General features: G+C 41.2%; 1 protein-coding gene across 1 annotated transcript in view; it reads right to left on the bottom strand.

Moving 5' to 3' along the window:
• The window catches only part of LOC311291031 (uncharacterized protein), a 226,217-nt gene that overhangs the window by 25,468 nt on the left and 182,239 nt on the right, over window positions 1-18,510 (bottom strand). The gene's annotated exons all lie outside the window — the stretch shown is intronic.

Below are 18,510 nucleotides of genomic sequence, written 5' to 3'. Positions count from 1 at the left end.
AAAATATATCGTTAAAACGACATAAGATCTCGTTATTACGACATAATTGAGTGGGAAAAATTATATGTATGTGGCAGCAATGCGTCACCGTAAATTTTCCGAGCAAAAATATTAAGTTGACTATATATTGTACAGAGAAATTTGAGTCAGAAAATTAAAAGAAGATATCAAAATTAGATAAATGTAGGCTATGTTTGAGCCAAGTTGTCCATTAATGAAACATTGGCTATATTATTCCACAGAGAAGAGCTATGTGAGCAATTATAGAATGGTCTAACGTTTCCGTTTCCATAAAGCAAAAGCTGCATTTTTCGTCTACGGTATAAATTTAGAGATAATCTTGTTACAGGGGTAATAATGGTAAATAATTTTAAATGATATTTCTTTTACTTTGTTTGTAATTAAAAATGTATGTGGGTTACTCCATGCTCTATTCCAATTAATATTTTCATACAAGGGGGGCCATTTGTATCTGGAGGCAGGGATAGATTTTGCAGATAAAATATTTTTTATTACTTTGTTGTTAACTTTTCTGTCTAGAAAAGATAGTCCATTTATTGAAACACTGCTGTAGAAAGACCAACAAGTTAGAGCCTGTTTATGGAATATTCGCTTCTTTTTTATTAAATCCATGCAACTGGGTGATGACAAATTTAAAATTAAGATAGGCTTTAATATTAAACAAAAATTCACTTTAAAGAAAAGCTTCTTACAAAACAAAACAAAAATCATGTCTCCCGATAGGCCTATAGCCTATTGCAAATCCAATCTTACTCATGCTATTCACTTTTCGTTATCAACATGGGAAAAATAACATTATATTGGGACGACGTGTGTAGGCCTATCAGGCGTCTTATTAGGCGACGTAGCCTACTGAGGGACGACGTGTGTATAAGGCGTCTTATTATGCGACGTGTAGTAGGCTACTGAGGGACGACGTGTGTATCATTCAGGCGTCTTATTAGGCGACATACTGAGGGACGACGTGTGTATCAGGCGTCTTATTAGGCGACGTAGCCTACTGAGGGACGACGTGTGTATAAGGCGTCTTATTATGCGACGTGTAGTAGGCTACTGAGGGACGACGTGTGTATCATTCAGGCGTCTTATTAGGCGACGTACTGAGGGACGACGTGTGTATCAGGCGTCTTATTAGGCGACGTACTGAGGGACGACGTGTGTATCAGGCGTCTTATTAGGCGACGTGCCTGGTTCAGACGTTATGATTTTTTTATACATTTCTCACGTACGCCGTCGCCACGTCGCCGTAAGGTATACGTTACTACTGTGACGTCGCCGTGACGTCGCCGCCGGTCTGTCGTCTGACGTCTCTATCAATCCCATTCAAAAATAGACACGGACTGACGGCGACGGAAGGGTAGACTGCTCCTTCGCCTTCTTCAGGGTAGACTTAGAAAAGGCATGAACTACCCGCCATAGGCTGGACAAGTCTTCCGTTGTTGACATTTTGTTAATAACGTGTGAATAAAAAGTTTCTGTGCCGCTAGATAATCCTATCTCTGCTATCAAACTACAAAAATGGCCGAACGGGGTGGAGTTGAACCTCTGCAACCTGGAGAGGGGGCGGGGTATGAAGTGTCTCAATTGTATTTAAAGAGACCGCACCAAAACGAGTTGCTCAGACGCACATCAGAAAAGGGGTAGAAAAGAGGCTTGTGGAGCTATAATAATGAAGAATTCAGACCCAAGCATTGCAGTTCCGCTTTATATAGACTACAAATGTATGATTTATATGTAAAAAGGAACAATTTAAAAGCATGATATGTCTCCTTTAAATCCAATATCTCAAATGACATGACATACCTGATGATTTAAAGACTCTACATATTTGTAGCCTGTTCCACTTTTGTTTATCTGGTAAGATCTTTTTTTTTTTTTTTTTTAAAGACTTTGTACATTGTTGGGTGGCCAGTAACAATAGATGTTCTGAGGGAGGGAGAGGGAGAGGGAGAGGGAGAGATGTAAGAAAATATACAATCTGCTACATGCATATAACATATACAGAACATTGTGATGTTAGATCAGGTGTCTTCAATGTTGTTCAGGGCAAGTACCCCTTAGTTGACAGAGACATAGAGCAGGGACCCCCGATACAAAATATGTCAAACACAACTACATATTAAGCATATAGACTTCTATATAGAGGGTATGCATTGACGTCACTTTCCCGCCGGGACACAACCCCTCAGCCGGACTGAGCTGCTGCATGACTGGATTTAACACGACTAAAGCAAATAATTACCCTTTTAAAGTAAAGGTTGTACTCAATCTAGTGTTCCTTGCAACTTACCAAAGATCCATTAATATTGACATGCAGCCAGGAATCGTGTTTCCTGACATTTATATGTGCCTGATTTCGATGCCGGATAAATTTGCAAATTTAAATAAAAATTTAAATAATTTAATTTAAATAAAAGCAAATTTGCCTATGAATGCTAAATACAATATGGTAAATATTTAATTTATGAGTTGTCAATGCAATATATAAAAATAAAATATATAGGGTATGATTTTACCTCAAAAGTCAACATATTGTCACAAAATAACTGCAAATTCACGTTCCTCTTCCTGAGTCCAGTTGTTTCTGTCAATTCTGTCAATAGGCATATACAAATATATCTCAGATTTCTTGTCAAATCTATTTGTACAGTCAATCTCAAAGCTTTCCCGTTTTACATGTGTTTTAAGTGTTTTTTGCGGCATTCACGCTGAAAAGCAATGGTGCCGGTTAGTCTTTTTACCACTCAGTGGGCGTAACTGCAGTCACTCCGGCTGATGGTGACGTCACGCGCATACCCTCTATTATTAGAAACCAACCATATTATGATAGTTATACTATGTTAAGACAATAGAATTATAAATCTAACAATATTTCCACACAGTACTGTAAGTCTATACCCCTTACCTTGTCAAATATTTCTTTCCATGCATTAGGGATTACAGCTACACTGTGATCTGAGGTGAATTCCACAACTGAAAACATTCTGAAAGACAAGGTGCACGAGTAATCAAAAAACAAAACTAATTAGTGGTATAATAATACAGCTTTTTTTTTTTTTTTAAGTTACTTACACATAATTTGCACACATAATAAGTGTCCAGAACAGAGAGAATTTGTTGATGTCCACTTGTCATGATTGTGAAGGACAGTCAAATAGACTATTCTTTGCTTCTGATCAATCTTGATTGCTCTTTTACTTTGACTGACTTTTTCTTTTGGGATCATTTGTAGAACAGTGTTCTTTTGGCACATGTATGCTCCTATTAGTGATGATTAACAGGGCTCCATAAAGAGGGGAGATGGTTGCAGAAAAAACTCGACACAGGTATTCATCCTCTGTTTTATCAATGACCTCACAATATTTGCCATCTTCCAAAATAATGCAGTTGTCTGGCTGCTTTGAAGAAATTGCATTGCCTCTTTGAATACTTTGTGAAGTTGGGCCATCTTGGATTTATTTGATCCTTTTCACAATCTGTACAAGAGGGCTCTTTCCTGAGCGCACCATTCTCTTCAACTTCTGCATGTAATTCTCAAACGGGAAGGCACTGCAGTCATCCAGACAGCCATAAGTCATTGCATCAGAAGCAAGATGAAGCACTGAATGTACATTGTACACCAAGAACGATGGTCCGTACAGCTCCCTGCCCTTAGCTACAAAATACTGTAGCAACTTGTGTGCATATGATGCATGTTGGCTGACCAAGGAGGGGGAGAGTAAGATGCTTATTGCAACACTGAAACTTAGGAAATGCTCATACAGGTCTTGCCGCAGAACTCCTGGTAAAACCAGCTTTCCCGTATAAACCAGGAATTGTCTAAGCTCTGTAGCCTTCCACTTTTCCAGGTCTCACAGACTTCGTGGTTTTCTAGCAAAACATGAAGGAATGCATCCCTGAAGATCAAGAAGCCTTGCACTCACTATGTCTACCTGACCAATGGACATCATGGTTTGTCTACTTCGTCCCTTTTCCCCTCTTGTCCAAATTGTCAACAATTTCTTCATAACACCAAGACATGCCTGGTGCATATAGTCAATGGGAAATTGGCCAATCATATCAATTGGTAAATCGGTCAAAGGTGTACTTCCATTATGGTGTTCTGGTTGATTTTGAGCTCTAAATGAATTATCTGTTCTTAATTTAAACCCATTAACTTCTTGATATGTCATTCTGTTTTCCCAGCATCCTTTTTGTCCACACCTGTCACAACCATAATATGCAGAAAATTGCTTGGTTCTTTTCACCATTGCTTTGGCTGGTGCATCACATTCAATACACCTCATCTTGACTCGAATTATCCTTCCATCAAATGTAAGACCACTTTCTAGTAATTGTTTAATTTCTGTAACAGCATCTTCAAGAAATGTAAGATCCAAGGGTCTTTGAGATCCCTATGTCAGTGTTACAGGAAATACAATCACTGGTTCAAGATGAATGGAACACAACACAGGCCACATTGACAATGATGAACTTTCGTAGAGTGGAAGTCCATCAATATTGAAATAAATCTCCAGAGAATCAATTCTAGAAGTCACCTCAGAAGGATACCTTTTCAATGCTTTTTCAATTTCTTCAGGCAATGATAGATGAATGTACTGCATTCCAGATTTATTCTGAATATCAACTGCTCGTGCAGTATTCAAAAGTGTGCGTGCTGTAGCAGGCCATGTGTGATGTCCCTGTGAACGCAAGACTTTTAAAAGGTCATCTAAAGCGCAGTGTCGGATTTGGTGTTTGTTGGCCCATGCAATGAGGTCTTCTCTCAAAGAATTTGTTCCATCATCCTCTTCAGAGAGTGACAAATATGTGTCATGATCTGGAGTGCTTTCATCGCTGCTGAGTGTTTCCTCTTGATTTAAGGATATATTTTCACTCTCTCTTAAAGAACAAGCTGTGCTACACTCTGAAATTGAACTTGCAGAGGATGAACACTGTTGTAAGGTATCTTGAAGTATATAATTAGTGCAAATATGGTTTTTGGCCAGATTTTGGTGACGATTAGAACGAATATTTTTAGCTGCTCTCCAGTGTCTCATATATTCTCTCCTGCTAACTCGTCTTTTGTTTTCCATTCTTAAAGATAAGACATTAATGTTGTAATTTAGTTTTAATTGCATTAAATTTATTAGACCCATATGAGTGATTACAAGAAAAGAGTAAAAATAATCATGCATGTGTAACAGGGCCGAGGACCACCACCACTCCGGAGGAGCTACACCAAAGTACACCAAGAGGCCAGACAACGACGTGTATATAAAAGCTTGATTCTTTTTATTGAATGTAAAAACAACTTTAAGGCAATGTCACTGACGCAGAACTCCTCGTAGGGGCCGCTCATTGAAACAGGTCGAAGGAGTCTTCGATGGAGGAAGGCTCAGGCCAGCCGGCAGTTGGTCATCTCCTTTTTCTGAACAACAGTGTGGGGGGGGGACAAAGTCCAACAGTTAATAACTGAGTCTTCTCTTCCCACAGGACAGCAATGGCAGATTGCAGTGGCGGATAACGGGATCTCTCTGTTCATAGAACAACAATGATGAGTACAGAATCCAGCAGTTAATAACTGAGTCTTCTCTTACAGCAGGACAGCAATGGCAGATTGCAGTGGCAGATAACGGGATCTCTCTGTTCATAGAACAACAATGGTGAGTACAGAATCCAGCAGTTAATAACTGAGTCTTCTCTTCCCACAGGACAGCAATGGCAGAATGCAGTGGTGGATAACGGGATCTCTCTGTTCATAGAACAACAATGGTGAGTACAGAATCCAGCAGTTAATAACTGAGTCTTCTCTTCCCACAGGACAGCAATGGCAGAATGCAGTGGTGGATAACGGGATCTCTCTGTTCATAGAACAACAATGGTGAGTACAGAATCCAGCAGTTAATAACTGAGTCTTCTCTTCCCACAGGACAGCAATGGCAGAATGCAGTGGTGGATAACGGGATCTCTCTGTTCATAGAACAACAATGGTGAGTACAGAATCCAGCAGTTAATAACTGAGTCTTCTCTTCCCACAGGACAGCAATGGCAGAATGCAGTGGTGGATAACGGGATCTCTCTGTTCATAGAACAACAATGGTGAGTACAGAATCCAGCAGTTAATAACTGAGTCTTCTCTTCCCACAGGACAGCAATGGCAGAATGCAGTGGTGGATAACGGGATCTCTCTGTTCATAGAACAACAATGGTGAGTACAGAATCCAGCAGTTAATAACTGAGTCTTCTCTTCCCACAGGACAGCAATGGCAGAATGCAGTGGTGGATAACGGGATCTCTCTGTTCATAGAACAACAATGATGAGTATAGAATCCAGCAGTTAATAACTGAGTCTTCTCTTCCCACAGGACAGCAATGGCAGAATGCAGTGGTGGATAACGGGATCTCTCTGTTCATAGAACAACAATGGTGAGTACAGAATCCAGCAGTTAATAACTGAGTCTTCTCTTCCCACAGGACAGCAATGGCAGAATGCAGTGGTGGATAACGGGATCTCTCTGTTCATAGAACAACAATGGTGAGTACAGAATCCAGCAGTTAATAACTGAGTCTTCTCTTCCCACAGGACAGCAATGGCAGAATGCAGTGGTGGATAACGGGATCTCTCTGTTCATAGAACAACAATGGTGAGTACAGAATCCAGCAGTTAATAACTGAGTCTTCTCTTCCCACAGGACAGCAATGGCAGAATGCAGTGGTGGATAACGGGATCTCTCTGTTCATAGAACAACAATGGTGAGTACAGAATCCAGCAGTTAATAACCAAGGGGCAACATTCTGATCTGAAAAATGAAGCCTACCCGGAAGTGCGAAAAACTGCAATACATCGAAAATCCGCTAGGGGAAGGTCCCAAAAGGGAGCAAATGTCCATAGCCCCCATGTTATAATGTCCGTTTTCACAGCATAAATTCATGTTTCTACAGGTTGGTCCCATGGACTTTTATTGGATTTTTCGATAGGTTCCGAGTGCCTGACAACGGCGAGGGTAGTGAATTTTTTTCTAACTCGTTAGTTTAGATAGTATTTAGATATAAAATGTATGACAATAAGGGCGTGGTTAACTTTGATTGACAGCTTGATTGACAGCTGAAAGGCAGCGCCACGGAGAATGACAACATAAGAAGCGCCATTTTTTAATACAGTTGACATATAATACTACTGTTTCTGTATCATGAAATGTAGTTTTAAGAGTTTTTCAGGCGAGAATGTAGTTGTTTAAAGCTCAAATCTGTGGTTTGTTTATAAAGATTTATGAAAATTGTATCCAGTTGTGAGATCCAGCGATGACCGGGCGCTCGGCGCTCATGTACCCCGCCTGGAACAGCTTTTCATCGGCTAGACGTTCTGAGGTTTGGCGCGGACTCTGTAGTGGTTAAACATGAGATATAATTAGTCTTGTGTATATCTAACGGGCGATTTTTGGTCTCGTGAATCTATAATTTGTTCCCTGGGCAATCGTTTTGGCTGAGGGGAAGTTTCATAACTTTATAAGCTATATTTAACTTTACCGTTGTATGGTTAGACTAGATCGCGCGCATGACTTTTTATGTTTGACTGAATTGTTTGCTTTATTTGTATAGCTTCTTGTAACTTTACCTTTTACTTATACTTTTATAATAGCTATTGATAAAACTGAAATTTAACAAAAAGAGACTGGGTTGAGTTTTGTCATTTTAAATTTTAATACAACGAATAATGATCTGTAATGTTGTTTACTGCAACATCTGTTGTTTAGTACAAATGCACATATTGCCTGGACCATATTAAAATGTTTAATATTTTTATATTATATTTTAAACGAAAAGAGGCAGGTTTGTGTTTTATATTTCGTTTTGTTATAAATAGGCAAATGTTATGTGCAGTGAATATAATCAATACGCGTTGCCTGAACCACATTTGTGTGGCTATAATGTTTAAGATTTCTTTAAATGAAAACGAAAAGAGTTAGTATGGTTTTTTATAACATATTTCGTTGCCTAAAATATACACAGAGATAACCGGAGTAGCAGAGCGAGCTGAGTGACGCGCGCTGTGTCAGAAGGTGGGCGGGGTTAGGGTTTCCCAAGATTTTCCAAGATGGCGCCGCCCATACCCCCCATAAACGGCTTCAAACCCGTTCTTCAGAAAGTCTATGGGTGACGTCACAGACGCTTTGTCCATATTTTTTACAGTCTATGTTAATAACTGAGTCTTCTCTTATCACAGAACAGCAATGGCAGAATGCAGTGGCGGATAACGAGATCTCTCTGTTCATAGAACAACAATGATGAGTACAGAATCCAGCAGTTAATTCTTCTCTTACTGCAGGACAGCAATGGCAGATTGCAGCGGCAGATAGGAAATAATAAAAAAGATTAAAAAAGCAGCATGTAAATAAAATAAGACATCAAAAATGTGAAAAAATAAGCAGTGGTCTCTGCTCTCAAACGCTGGGGACGTGTCCGCTGGCTGCGCTGAAACCACGCCCACTCACGGGAAAGTTGACCCGCGGGCACACACTGCAGATGATGGCACCAGTTGTCGGCGCAACGGGAGGATGAAGGCCGAGGCAGGAGAAAGTCGGTTCTGCCCCATTCACGGTAACAGCGTTAACAGATTATCAGTGAATCCCAGTTGTCTCCGACGAAAGTTTATAAAACTACCCTGTGTAAAATGATCACTACAGAGGCGGATGTTGGTGGTGATCTTCAGCTCTCCAACAAGGAGTGTTGTGTCAATTCATGGTTACAAATTGTACTGAGCACTCCAGCCTGGATTCACCCAGCACACTCAGAGCACTCCCAACCTGCAGGGGGCAACCATGCAACCGGAGTAGGTGGAACCAACTGCTCAGGAAGTGCTCTTGGGACCATATTGACCTGCGCACCCACAGGGAGAGTAACAATAACATGCAATTTAAGTTAAATAGTGAAGACTTTATTATGTGAACGTAGAACTTGACAGAAGTAATTTACTCTAAGCATGTGTATTGTTTAATTATTTTATAAGTTTAATTATGGGATTGGTATTTTAATTATTAACTATTAGAGATCCTAGGTTAATCTAAATGACATTGTTTGGTTTGATTCAGTAACATTTTTTATTATTACTTTGAGAAAATGTTATTGAGACTTAATTGTAACTAATTCATGTCTTTTGTTTGTGTATCTTAAAGGTTATCAACCTATTCAGTTCCATCCCAATCTGTCAAACCATCTTTAAGAAAATAAATCATAAAGTGAACAGATTTGAGTTGTCCTTTGCGTCCATCAGAGATTAAGCAGTTTTCAAGTTTGGGCAGAGCTGTGGTCAGTCAGAAAACACACAGAACTTGACAAGGAGGCTCTTCACAAAATTAATCCACCTCTTGTTGATATGATCATTGTTCAGAAATTTAATAAAGGACACAGATCTGTTTTGTAAGTGATCGCATCCAGGCAATACGCATTTCCGTGATGAAGGCATAGCTAGCTAGCTAGCAAACTGAAGGATGTAGTAAATAGTACTGACAGTAATTCGCGATTGAGCGGCGAACTGATAGGGGAGGGGGCAGCATCGGTGGCTCCAGTGCGTCATCGACAGTAGCTCAGCGGCTCCAGTGTGTCATCGACAGTAGGGGAGGGGTCAGGAGCTCAGCGGCTCTAGTGCGTAATCGACAGTAGGGGCGGGGTCAGGAGCTCAGCGGCTCCAGTGCGTCATCGACAGTAGGGGCGGGGTCAGGAGCTCAGCGGCTCCAGTGCGTCATCGACAGTAGGGGCGGGGTCAGGAGCTCAGTGGCTCCAGTGCGTCATCGACAGTAGGGGCGGGGTCAGGAGCTCAGTGGCTCCAGTGCGTCATCGACAGTAGGGGCGGGGTCAGGAGCTCAGTGGCTCCAGTGCGCCATCGACAGTAGGGGCGGGGTCAGGAGCTCAGCGGCTCCAGTGCGTCATCGACAGTAGGGGCGGGGTCAGGAGCTCAGCGGCTCCAGTGCGTAATCGACAGTAGGGGCGGGGTCAGGAGCTCAGCGGCTCCAGTGCGTCATCGACAGTAGGGGCGGGGTCAGGAGCTCAGTGGCTCCAGTGCGTCATCGACAGTAGGGGCGGGGTCAGGAGCTCAGTGGCTCCAGTGCGTCATCGACAGTAGGGGCGGGGTCAGGAGCTCAGCGGCTCCAGTGCGTCATCGACAGTAGGGGAGGGGTCAGGAGCTCAGCGGCTTTAGTGCGTCATCGACAGTAGGGGCGGGGCCAGGAGCTCAGCGGCTCCAGTGTGTCATCGACAGTAGGGGCGGGGCTAGAAGCTCAGCGGCTCTAGTGCGTCATTGACAGTAGGGGCGGGGTCAGGAGCTCTGCGGCTCCAGTGCGCCATCGACAGTAGGGGCGGGGCCAGGAGCTCAGCGGCTCCAGTGCGTTATCAACAGTAGGGGCGGGGACTGGAGCTCAGTGGCTCCAGTGCGTCATCGACAGTAGGGGCGGGGCTAGAAGCTCAGCGGCTCTAGTGCGTCATTGACAGTAGGGGTGGGGTCAGGAGCTCTGCGGCTCCAGTATGTCATCGACAGTAGGGGCGGGGCCAGGAGCTCAACTGCCTTTACAGGGACTTAAAATACTCTTGTGTTTTCTTTTTTGTTTATATACAGTTTTTGGTTTATTTGTTCAAACAAACTTGAAACAGTGAATGCTGCTACTGATCGTGTAAAAAAAGGTTTGCTTAGTCGTCAGATAGGGTCGTGTGTTGTTCGTCTTCTCATTGCGCCTCCATCAGCTGGGATTGCGGCCTCGTTGAATCAAGCTGCTGTCATCAGGATCGCGAGGACAATCGCTCCCTTCCCCCCCCCCCCCTCCCTAGGGGTCAGCCACCTGTTTGTTTCGTTGTTTTTTTTCTCCGTTGTTTTTTAAAAAATATATAAATACAGAATACTAATTAAAATGTGTTTGATTTAAGCTTACATTTCAAAATTTTGTGTCATAAAATTTCTTGTTTTTAATATGTTGTATGCGCAGCCGCAGCGGAGACATAATTTAAGCATTAAGCATAAAGCATAACACGTACAGACTCCGTGTAGGCCTATGATTCACTCTTTTGTTCTGTTTTCTTTCAGGATCAAAAATACAACAACTGATTCCGACTGATGAGAACTATGCATATACATTAATAAATCAGTCAATTTTGTATTTTATCATGAGATATTTTATTTTAATGTGATCAGTGACTCAAGCACTGATGGACCAAAGAGAGCGCATTTCGCCGTGTTGCACAGGGAGTTGGGCTGTTTTGGAAAACTCTAATCATTTGATCAAACTTGAAGAGTAACCAGCGTCAGAGTCCTGCACGGGTCCGATTCTGTAAATCCGCACCCGCCCGTACCCGCAGTGCTTAAAACCGCATCCGACCCGTTTTCCGACAGCAGCACTAATTCAAATCCGCACCCGACCCGCTTAAAATAGAACCGACACCCGACCCGCACCCGAAATAAAATCATTTTAGCCAATCACATTATAGACACACTTACAAAAATGTTTATTGCCAGGTTATCACACGACAATTAACACAAGGACAACTTCAGCCGAAGCTGTCAAAAGGCCTGTACATGAAGAACATGGCTAACATTAGCCTACCACAAAACTAACATTTTACCAATCGAACAGACGTGGCTACAACACTATATGCCACGCAATTTCGTCTAGCCTACATCTGACAATTTTGGGTTCAAACACGCCCTGCACACCACACATACTTAACAGTGTTAAGTTTGAAAAATACTGTTAGATAGAATTAACGGCTTGGTTTGTTACCAGTTATCTGTGTGCTTCCTCAGCGATGAAGTTCCACATTTGCGGCTATAATCCAGCACGAAAATGCAGCAAAGCCTTTCACCATATTTTCTTCAGATAACACCAAATTTCTCCCACACACTGGACTTGATTTTTGATGACGTATTGTCGACAACTTTACAATCTCCACTAGCTATTATTTTCTTCAACTCCTCAGCATCCATCTCGACGACTGCAAGCAGATCGCGCGCGCGGTTATGATGAATTTTTAAAACTAAAAGTAGGTAACGTTATCCTGGGAGGGCGTGGCGCGTGGGCACAAATAAACTGATGTGGATTTTGAATTATTTTATCAACTTGAAATACAGGCATATTTTTGTAGATGTGTTCCTAAAAATATGCATGGCTATATTTTTACGTTTGCATGTGATTGTTTTAGACCCGTGTTTCCCCGTGCCCGACCCGACCCGCACCCGTATCCGACACAGTTGGATATTTTTCACCCGTTTGAGCAAAATTTGCGGGTCACCCGACGGGTACCCGAACCCGTGCAGGACTCTAACCAGCGTAATGTGACCAGGGCGACGGCATCTTTCCTTTTTGAGGGACAGAGTTTGCTGGAAGGTGTTACGGAATATACATGACGCGCACGGCTGGCACTTCTCAGAACCAATGTTTTTACGCACGACCAGATGAACCAAGTTCAGCAAGGCCCTGAGCTCACACCCTGCTCCGGGGAAGTGACCAGCCTCTGTCCGACTTTAGAGCGCTCCGTGGATAGACTGAAGGAGTGCTCCGTGGAGCTCGCTGAACTCAGACCCCAGACACACAGCCACGTTTTCTGCGCGTTTATGACCCTGCTCTGCGTAAACGCCTCTTTTGACGCGTTTTGACAGATGTCATTGAAGGTAAATTGGAGCGGCCACACTGAGCTCTGCGTAACGCCCACAGAAGTGAAGTGAACGAGACAGAGGCTGCCCGGTACTGTCTGAAATGGTTAACTCTGTGGCGATGCATGTGCAAAACAGATTTAACTAATCATAAAGTCAATCAGGATACATAACAGCCAACTATAGGCCTACACTCACCCCCCCTGCAAAGGTATTCATAGACTTTCTTTTGTGCGCATACCTGAACTTTCTTGACTTGTGAACTCATAAATGGACAGAGTATAACCTTTTCCTTTCTTTTCCTGGATTTTTTAACTGGATCTTGGTTTTTTGAGACGAATTGGAGTGAACTTCTGAGTTGAAGTAAACTTCCAAGTGAACTTTATTTGAAAGGTTGAGTTAACAATGTACAGTGCTATGCATAAGTTTAGACACCCATGCTAAAGTTGACTAAAAAGAGGAATGAAAAAATCATCTTTTGGAAATTGAACTTAATGCCTTAATTTAAAAAAATTTGGAAAAATCCAACCTTTAAGGACACCAATTTTCTTTGTGAATGAATAATGTATCGTAAATAAATAAATGTTCTTCCGTAAAATACAGGGTGCATAAGTTTGGACACCCCTATGTTAAATTCCCATAGAGGCAGGCAGATTTTTATTTTTAAGTATTTTTTTTTTGTTTTTGTTTAGGATACTATGCATCCTGATAAAGTTCCCTTGGCCTTTGGAATTAAAATAGCCCCACATCATCACATAGCCTTCACCATACCTAGAGATTGGCATGGGGTACTTTCCATAAGATCATCTCTCAATGCAAATCAAACTAGCTATTAGGCTAACTGAAATAAAACCATGCCAATCTCTAGGTATGGTGAAGGCTATGTGATGATGTGGGGCTATTTTAATTCCAAAGGCCAAGGGAATTTTATCAGGATGCATAGTATCCTAAACAAAAAATAAAATAAAAATACTTAAAAATAAAAATCTGCCTGCCTCTATGGGAATTTAACATAGGGGTGTCCAAACTTATGCACCCTGTATTTTAAGGAAGAACATTTATTTATGTACGATACATTATTCATTCACAAAGAAAATTGGTGTCCTTAAAGGTTGGATTTTTCCAAATTTTTTTAATTAAGGCATTAAGTTCAGTTTCCAAAAGATGATTTTTTATTCCTCTTTTTAGTCAACTTTAGTATGGGTGTCTAAACTTATGCATAGCACTGTAACTGAAAAGTTTCAGTATACTTAAAAAGTTTAAGATTGTTTTTGATTGTTATTGTGTAGAGATTGAACTTGAAACGGACACAAATTGATTGATTTTATCTCTTTATTGTTTTCTACATTTTTATTTCACTTTGATTTGACTGCACTTGAAATTGGTTTAACGCTTCCTGTGAAAACAAAGAAAACAGAATAATTACAAATAATGCAGTATGAATAAATGTTTTTCTTTTTAGTTAAGCTAAAACTGTTTAAGCTAATTTTAAGTCACTTATATTAAGGAGTGGGGGAGTCTTAGCTATCCTGTTAGATTGGGGGAGGGCGGGTTTTGCAGTCAACTAGGTTTAACTCCTGAGTTCTCTACACACACACACACACACACTTCAGGTGGCTGCCATGTATTGAGTCAATCCTGAAGCACACCTCGTCGCCTCATAAGCATCTGCACGTTGCAACACGATAGACACCACATACAACTAGCCTGACAGTTGTACAAAGACTAAAAGCTCTGGGTGGGGGGACTAGGATCCTCTAGCTCACTCAGTCTTAGTAAATTGCTGAACATTTCCCCCGCAAGGCGGCGGCATATTTCCCTCCGCCACATTTGTCCCACTGACATAATGCGACTATGTCACAATATGATAAATGTTCTCAATAATGACTTAGTATATTATAATAATGAGAAACTCTCATGAGTTAACTTATGTGGTAAGTGGTATTCTTGTAATGAGATACTTTTTCATAATTAAAACATACAGCTAATCCCATAACAATCAGCTACATCATAATAATGACATGCGTCTCATAATAAAGATAATTGCTCCTAATAATCAAATACTTTCTCTTAAAATGATGTACATCTCATAATGAGATACTTTCTTGTAATGAGAAACTTTCTAGTAATGACTTAATATCTCATAATGAATTTTTGTAACAATAAGATTTGGGGACTTAACATCTCATAAAGAGAAATGTTCTAATAATAATGAGATACTTTCTTGTAATGAGAATTTTACAAAATTAGATATTTTCTTATAATTACAACTCAATCTCTCATAATAATGTGAAAAAATGTGAATCAGATAGCAAGCAACCACCAAGATGTCCTGTTGCTCATCATGGCTGTTAGGAAACTAACTTACACAGGAGAGGCTTTAATGCTCAGCACATAAAGATGAACTACTTACTGTGATCTCAGACTGTGATTGTTTTCCATTTGAGTGAGTCACTGAAGAAAACTGAAGGAACCTCTCTCCACATGGATCATGGTGATCCGGTTTCTCCACTGTATGGATCCTCATGTGTCGCTTCAGGTGAGTTTTAAAAGAGAAACTCTTTCCACACTGATCACACGTGTGCGGCTTCTCTCTGCTGTGGATCCTCTCATGTCTTCTCAGATGTGATGATCGACTGAATCTCTTGTCACAGTGTGTACACTTGTAAGGTTTTTCTCCAGTGTGAATTCTCTGGTGCAGTTTTAAACAGTTTGCTGTAATAAAAGTCGACTCACACTCAAAGCACATGTACTCTCTCACACCAGTGTGGATTTTCTGATGTCTATGTAAACTACCCCGCAGTGAAAACCTCTTTCCACACACAGAACATGAATGCGGCTTCTCCTTCATATGAACTGTCAGGTGTGTCTTCAGGTTTGATGCCCTAATAAATGTTTTGCCGCATTGATCACATGCGTACGGCTTTTCTCCAGTGTGGATCCTCATGTGAATCTCAAGACTTTTTTTGGTTGTAAAACTCTTTCCACACTGATTGCATGCATATGACTTTTCTCCAGTGTGGATCCTCATGTGAACATCAAGATGTTCTTTTTTTTTAAAGCTCTTTCCACACTGATCACACGTGTGCAGCCTCTCTCCGGTGTGAACTCTCATATGAATCTGAAGATTTTGTTTGCTTGATAAACTCTTTCCACACTGATCACACTTAAATGGCTTTTCTCCAGTGTGGATCCTCACGTGGATCTCAAGACTTTGTTTGGTTGATAAACTCTTTCCACACTGAGTGCAGGTTGTAGATTTCTTGGCTCTTCTTTTCTTTAAAAATTTATTTTTAGTCTTTGTGCGAGTCAAACGTTTTTCTCCAGGTTTGACATGATGTTCCTCCTTCACTTCACTCAGTTCTTCTCTCTCCTCCTTCACTTCACTCAGTTCTTCTCTCTCCTCCTTCACTTCACTCAGTTCTTCACTCTCCTCCTTCACTTCACTCAGTTCTTCACTCTCCTCCTTCACTTCACTCAGTTCTTCTCTCTCCTCCACTTCACTCAGGTCTTCTCTCTCCTTTACTTCACTCAGTTCTTCACTCTCCTCCTTCACTTCACTCAGTTCTTCACTCTCCTCCTCCACTTCACTCAGTTCTTCACTCTCCTCCTTTACTTCACTCAGTTCTTCACTCTCCTCCTTCACTTCACTCAGTTCTTCGCTCTCCTCCTTCACTTCACTCAGTTCTTCTCTCTCCTCCTTCACTTCACTCAGTTCTTCGCTCTCCTCCTCCACTTCACTCAGTTCTTCACTCTCCTCCTTCACTTCACTCAGTTCTTCACTCTCCTCCTCCACTTCTTCTCTCTCCTCCTTCACTTCACTCAGTTCTTCACTCTCCTCCTTCACTTCACTCAGTTCTGAGATGAAAGAGAAAGTTATTTCATTTTCAGTACAACAAAAATAATTCAAAGAGAGGAATATGAAGTGAAAGGACATAAAATAGCTCTGATGTAATAACAAAAACTACTTTCCATAAATGAGGTACATTGATCTTCTAATAATTATTTTTAAAACATTATAGACACAAATCCCATGTTTCTGTAGCAAGAACTATTAAATATATTTGATCAATGACACAATTATCCAATGTAAAATGTAATTTATTTTACTTAAAACTTTTTAATTATTATAGTCCAGTCACACTAGACTTTTAATTCCAATGACTCCCATTCATTCGCATGTGAACGTGGGAAACCAGAAACAAGTTTCGCTGCGTTCCAGTTCAAGTTGGAACGGCAATTCATTATTGATCATTTACATCATAGTTACATAAACATTTGATTACTCTATTTTAATCTTTACATTATATTTTACTGGTTCATTTAAATTCCAGTGTCACTTAGAGTTTCACCACGGCCAATAATGCTGATCTCACGGTCACAAACTCATAAGTCTGATTATTAGTCGGAGGTTATGACTAATACTGGGCGTTAAACCGGTTTCAATTTCGAGACGATATGTATTTTTCATAAACTCATACCGGTGCGTTGCTGAAACAGCGGCTGTCCCTATTCAATGGCCATGAAGAGCGCTATGTAGAGTGTGTAGAGAGTGGACCGCTATTAAATACATACCCTTTGTACACTAATATTAACAACTTTATAACGCAACAATAAATAACTCACAAAACTAACTCTCTTTAATACTGCAAAAACCATGCAGAGCATTTGATTCCCGAGATGCAGAATCACAGAATCCAGTCACTAATGGAACTTCCTGTATAAAACGGAATGTCACAGAATTGTGGGATGAATAAATCAAAAGTAGGTCTGTACAAATAATCAGATATAGATACAGACTAGTGACCAGCGGCGGTTTCTTCATTAGGGCGATCGGGCGACGCACCACCAAAGTGTGAAAGGGCTTTTTCAATCACTATCTCATTCAACCACAGAGCAGTCACTCACTGTTGTTCTGCCTCTGGATATAGTCCAATCAGCGCCAAGTCACGCTCTTTTTGGGCGATTTCACTCTGGCTGAGAATCGCCCAGAGTCTTCCCATAGACTTACATTCAAAGATTTTTTTTTTTCGAACTGCAGGCACTGCAATGCATTCTCTATGGCTTCCGGGAGGGCTCGCACTAACGTGCTTTCATCATCATACGTAACCTTAACTTGTGCAGCGATTGGTGGAAACAAATGTACCTCTATTAGTATTTAGCCATAAGCTGAAGTGACATCCAATAATTTCCTCAGTGCATAACTTACATTTCACGGACATATTCTCCATCTGTAAATGTTAGAAAGTCAATATTTCCAGTTTGCTGTCATGAGTGGGCGAGCTTTCTGCAAGCTATACTTCCGTGAACGAGCGCCCCCGCGTGCATGCGCGCCGAACAGACGGAGCGCAATAGAATAGGAGCGCAATTATTCTGACTAAAATATACATTAGCACTAAATTATAAATATATTTAGCTAAAACATTTGTTGTTGAATATTTGTTGTTGTTGGTGAACATAAATGTGCTAGTGTCACGGTTCATAAATTCATTGCTTCCTTCTTGTCTCGTGTAACTGTTGTTCTGTGTGTGTGTGTGTGTGTGAGTGGGCGTGGCACTCATTCCGGATGATCAGCGATCCAGCTGATCTCATTCAACACTCCAGCTGCAGCTCATTCAACCACCTATAAAACCTCACCGCACTTTTCTCTCATTGTCAGATCGTTGGTTGATGTCTCCCGTGTGTGATCCCAGTTTGTCGACGTTCCTGTTTCATGTTCCCGTTCCTGTTCCTCGTTTCTCGGATTTCGTCTTCACCTGGGTTTCACGGTTTCAGCACTTCACCACGGACATCTCGCTGACCATCCAGTCCTTGTGTCACCAGCTCCTCACTCATCACCGGATCTTCACGTTCATCTTACCAATAAACTGAGT

This window comes from Rutilus rutilus (assembly GCF_951802725.1).
Source record: "Rutilus rutilus genome assembly, chromosome: 1".
Classification (NCBI taxonomy): Eukaryota; Metazoa; Chordata; class Actinopteri; order Cypriniformes; family Leuciscidae; genus Rutilus; species Rutilus rutilus.
Note: the sequence above shows the minus strand (reverse complement) of the source record. Positions and strands in the feature narration are given on the sequence as shown.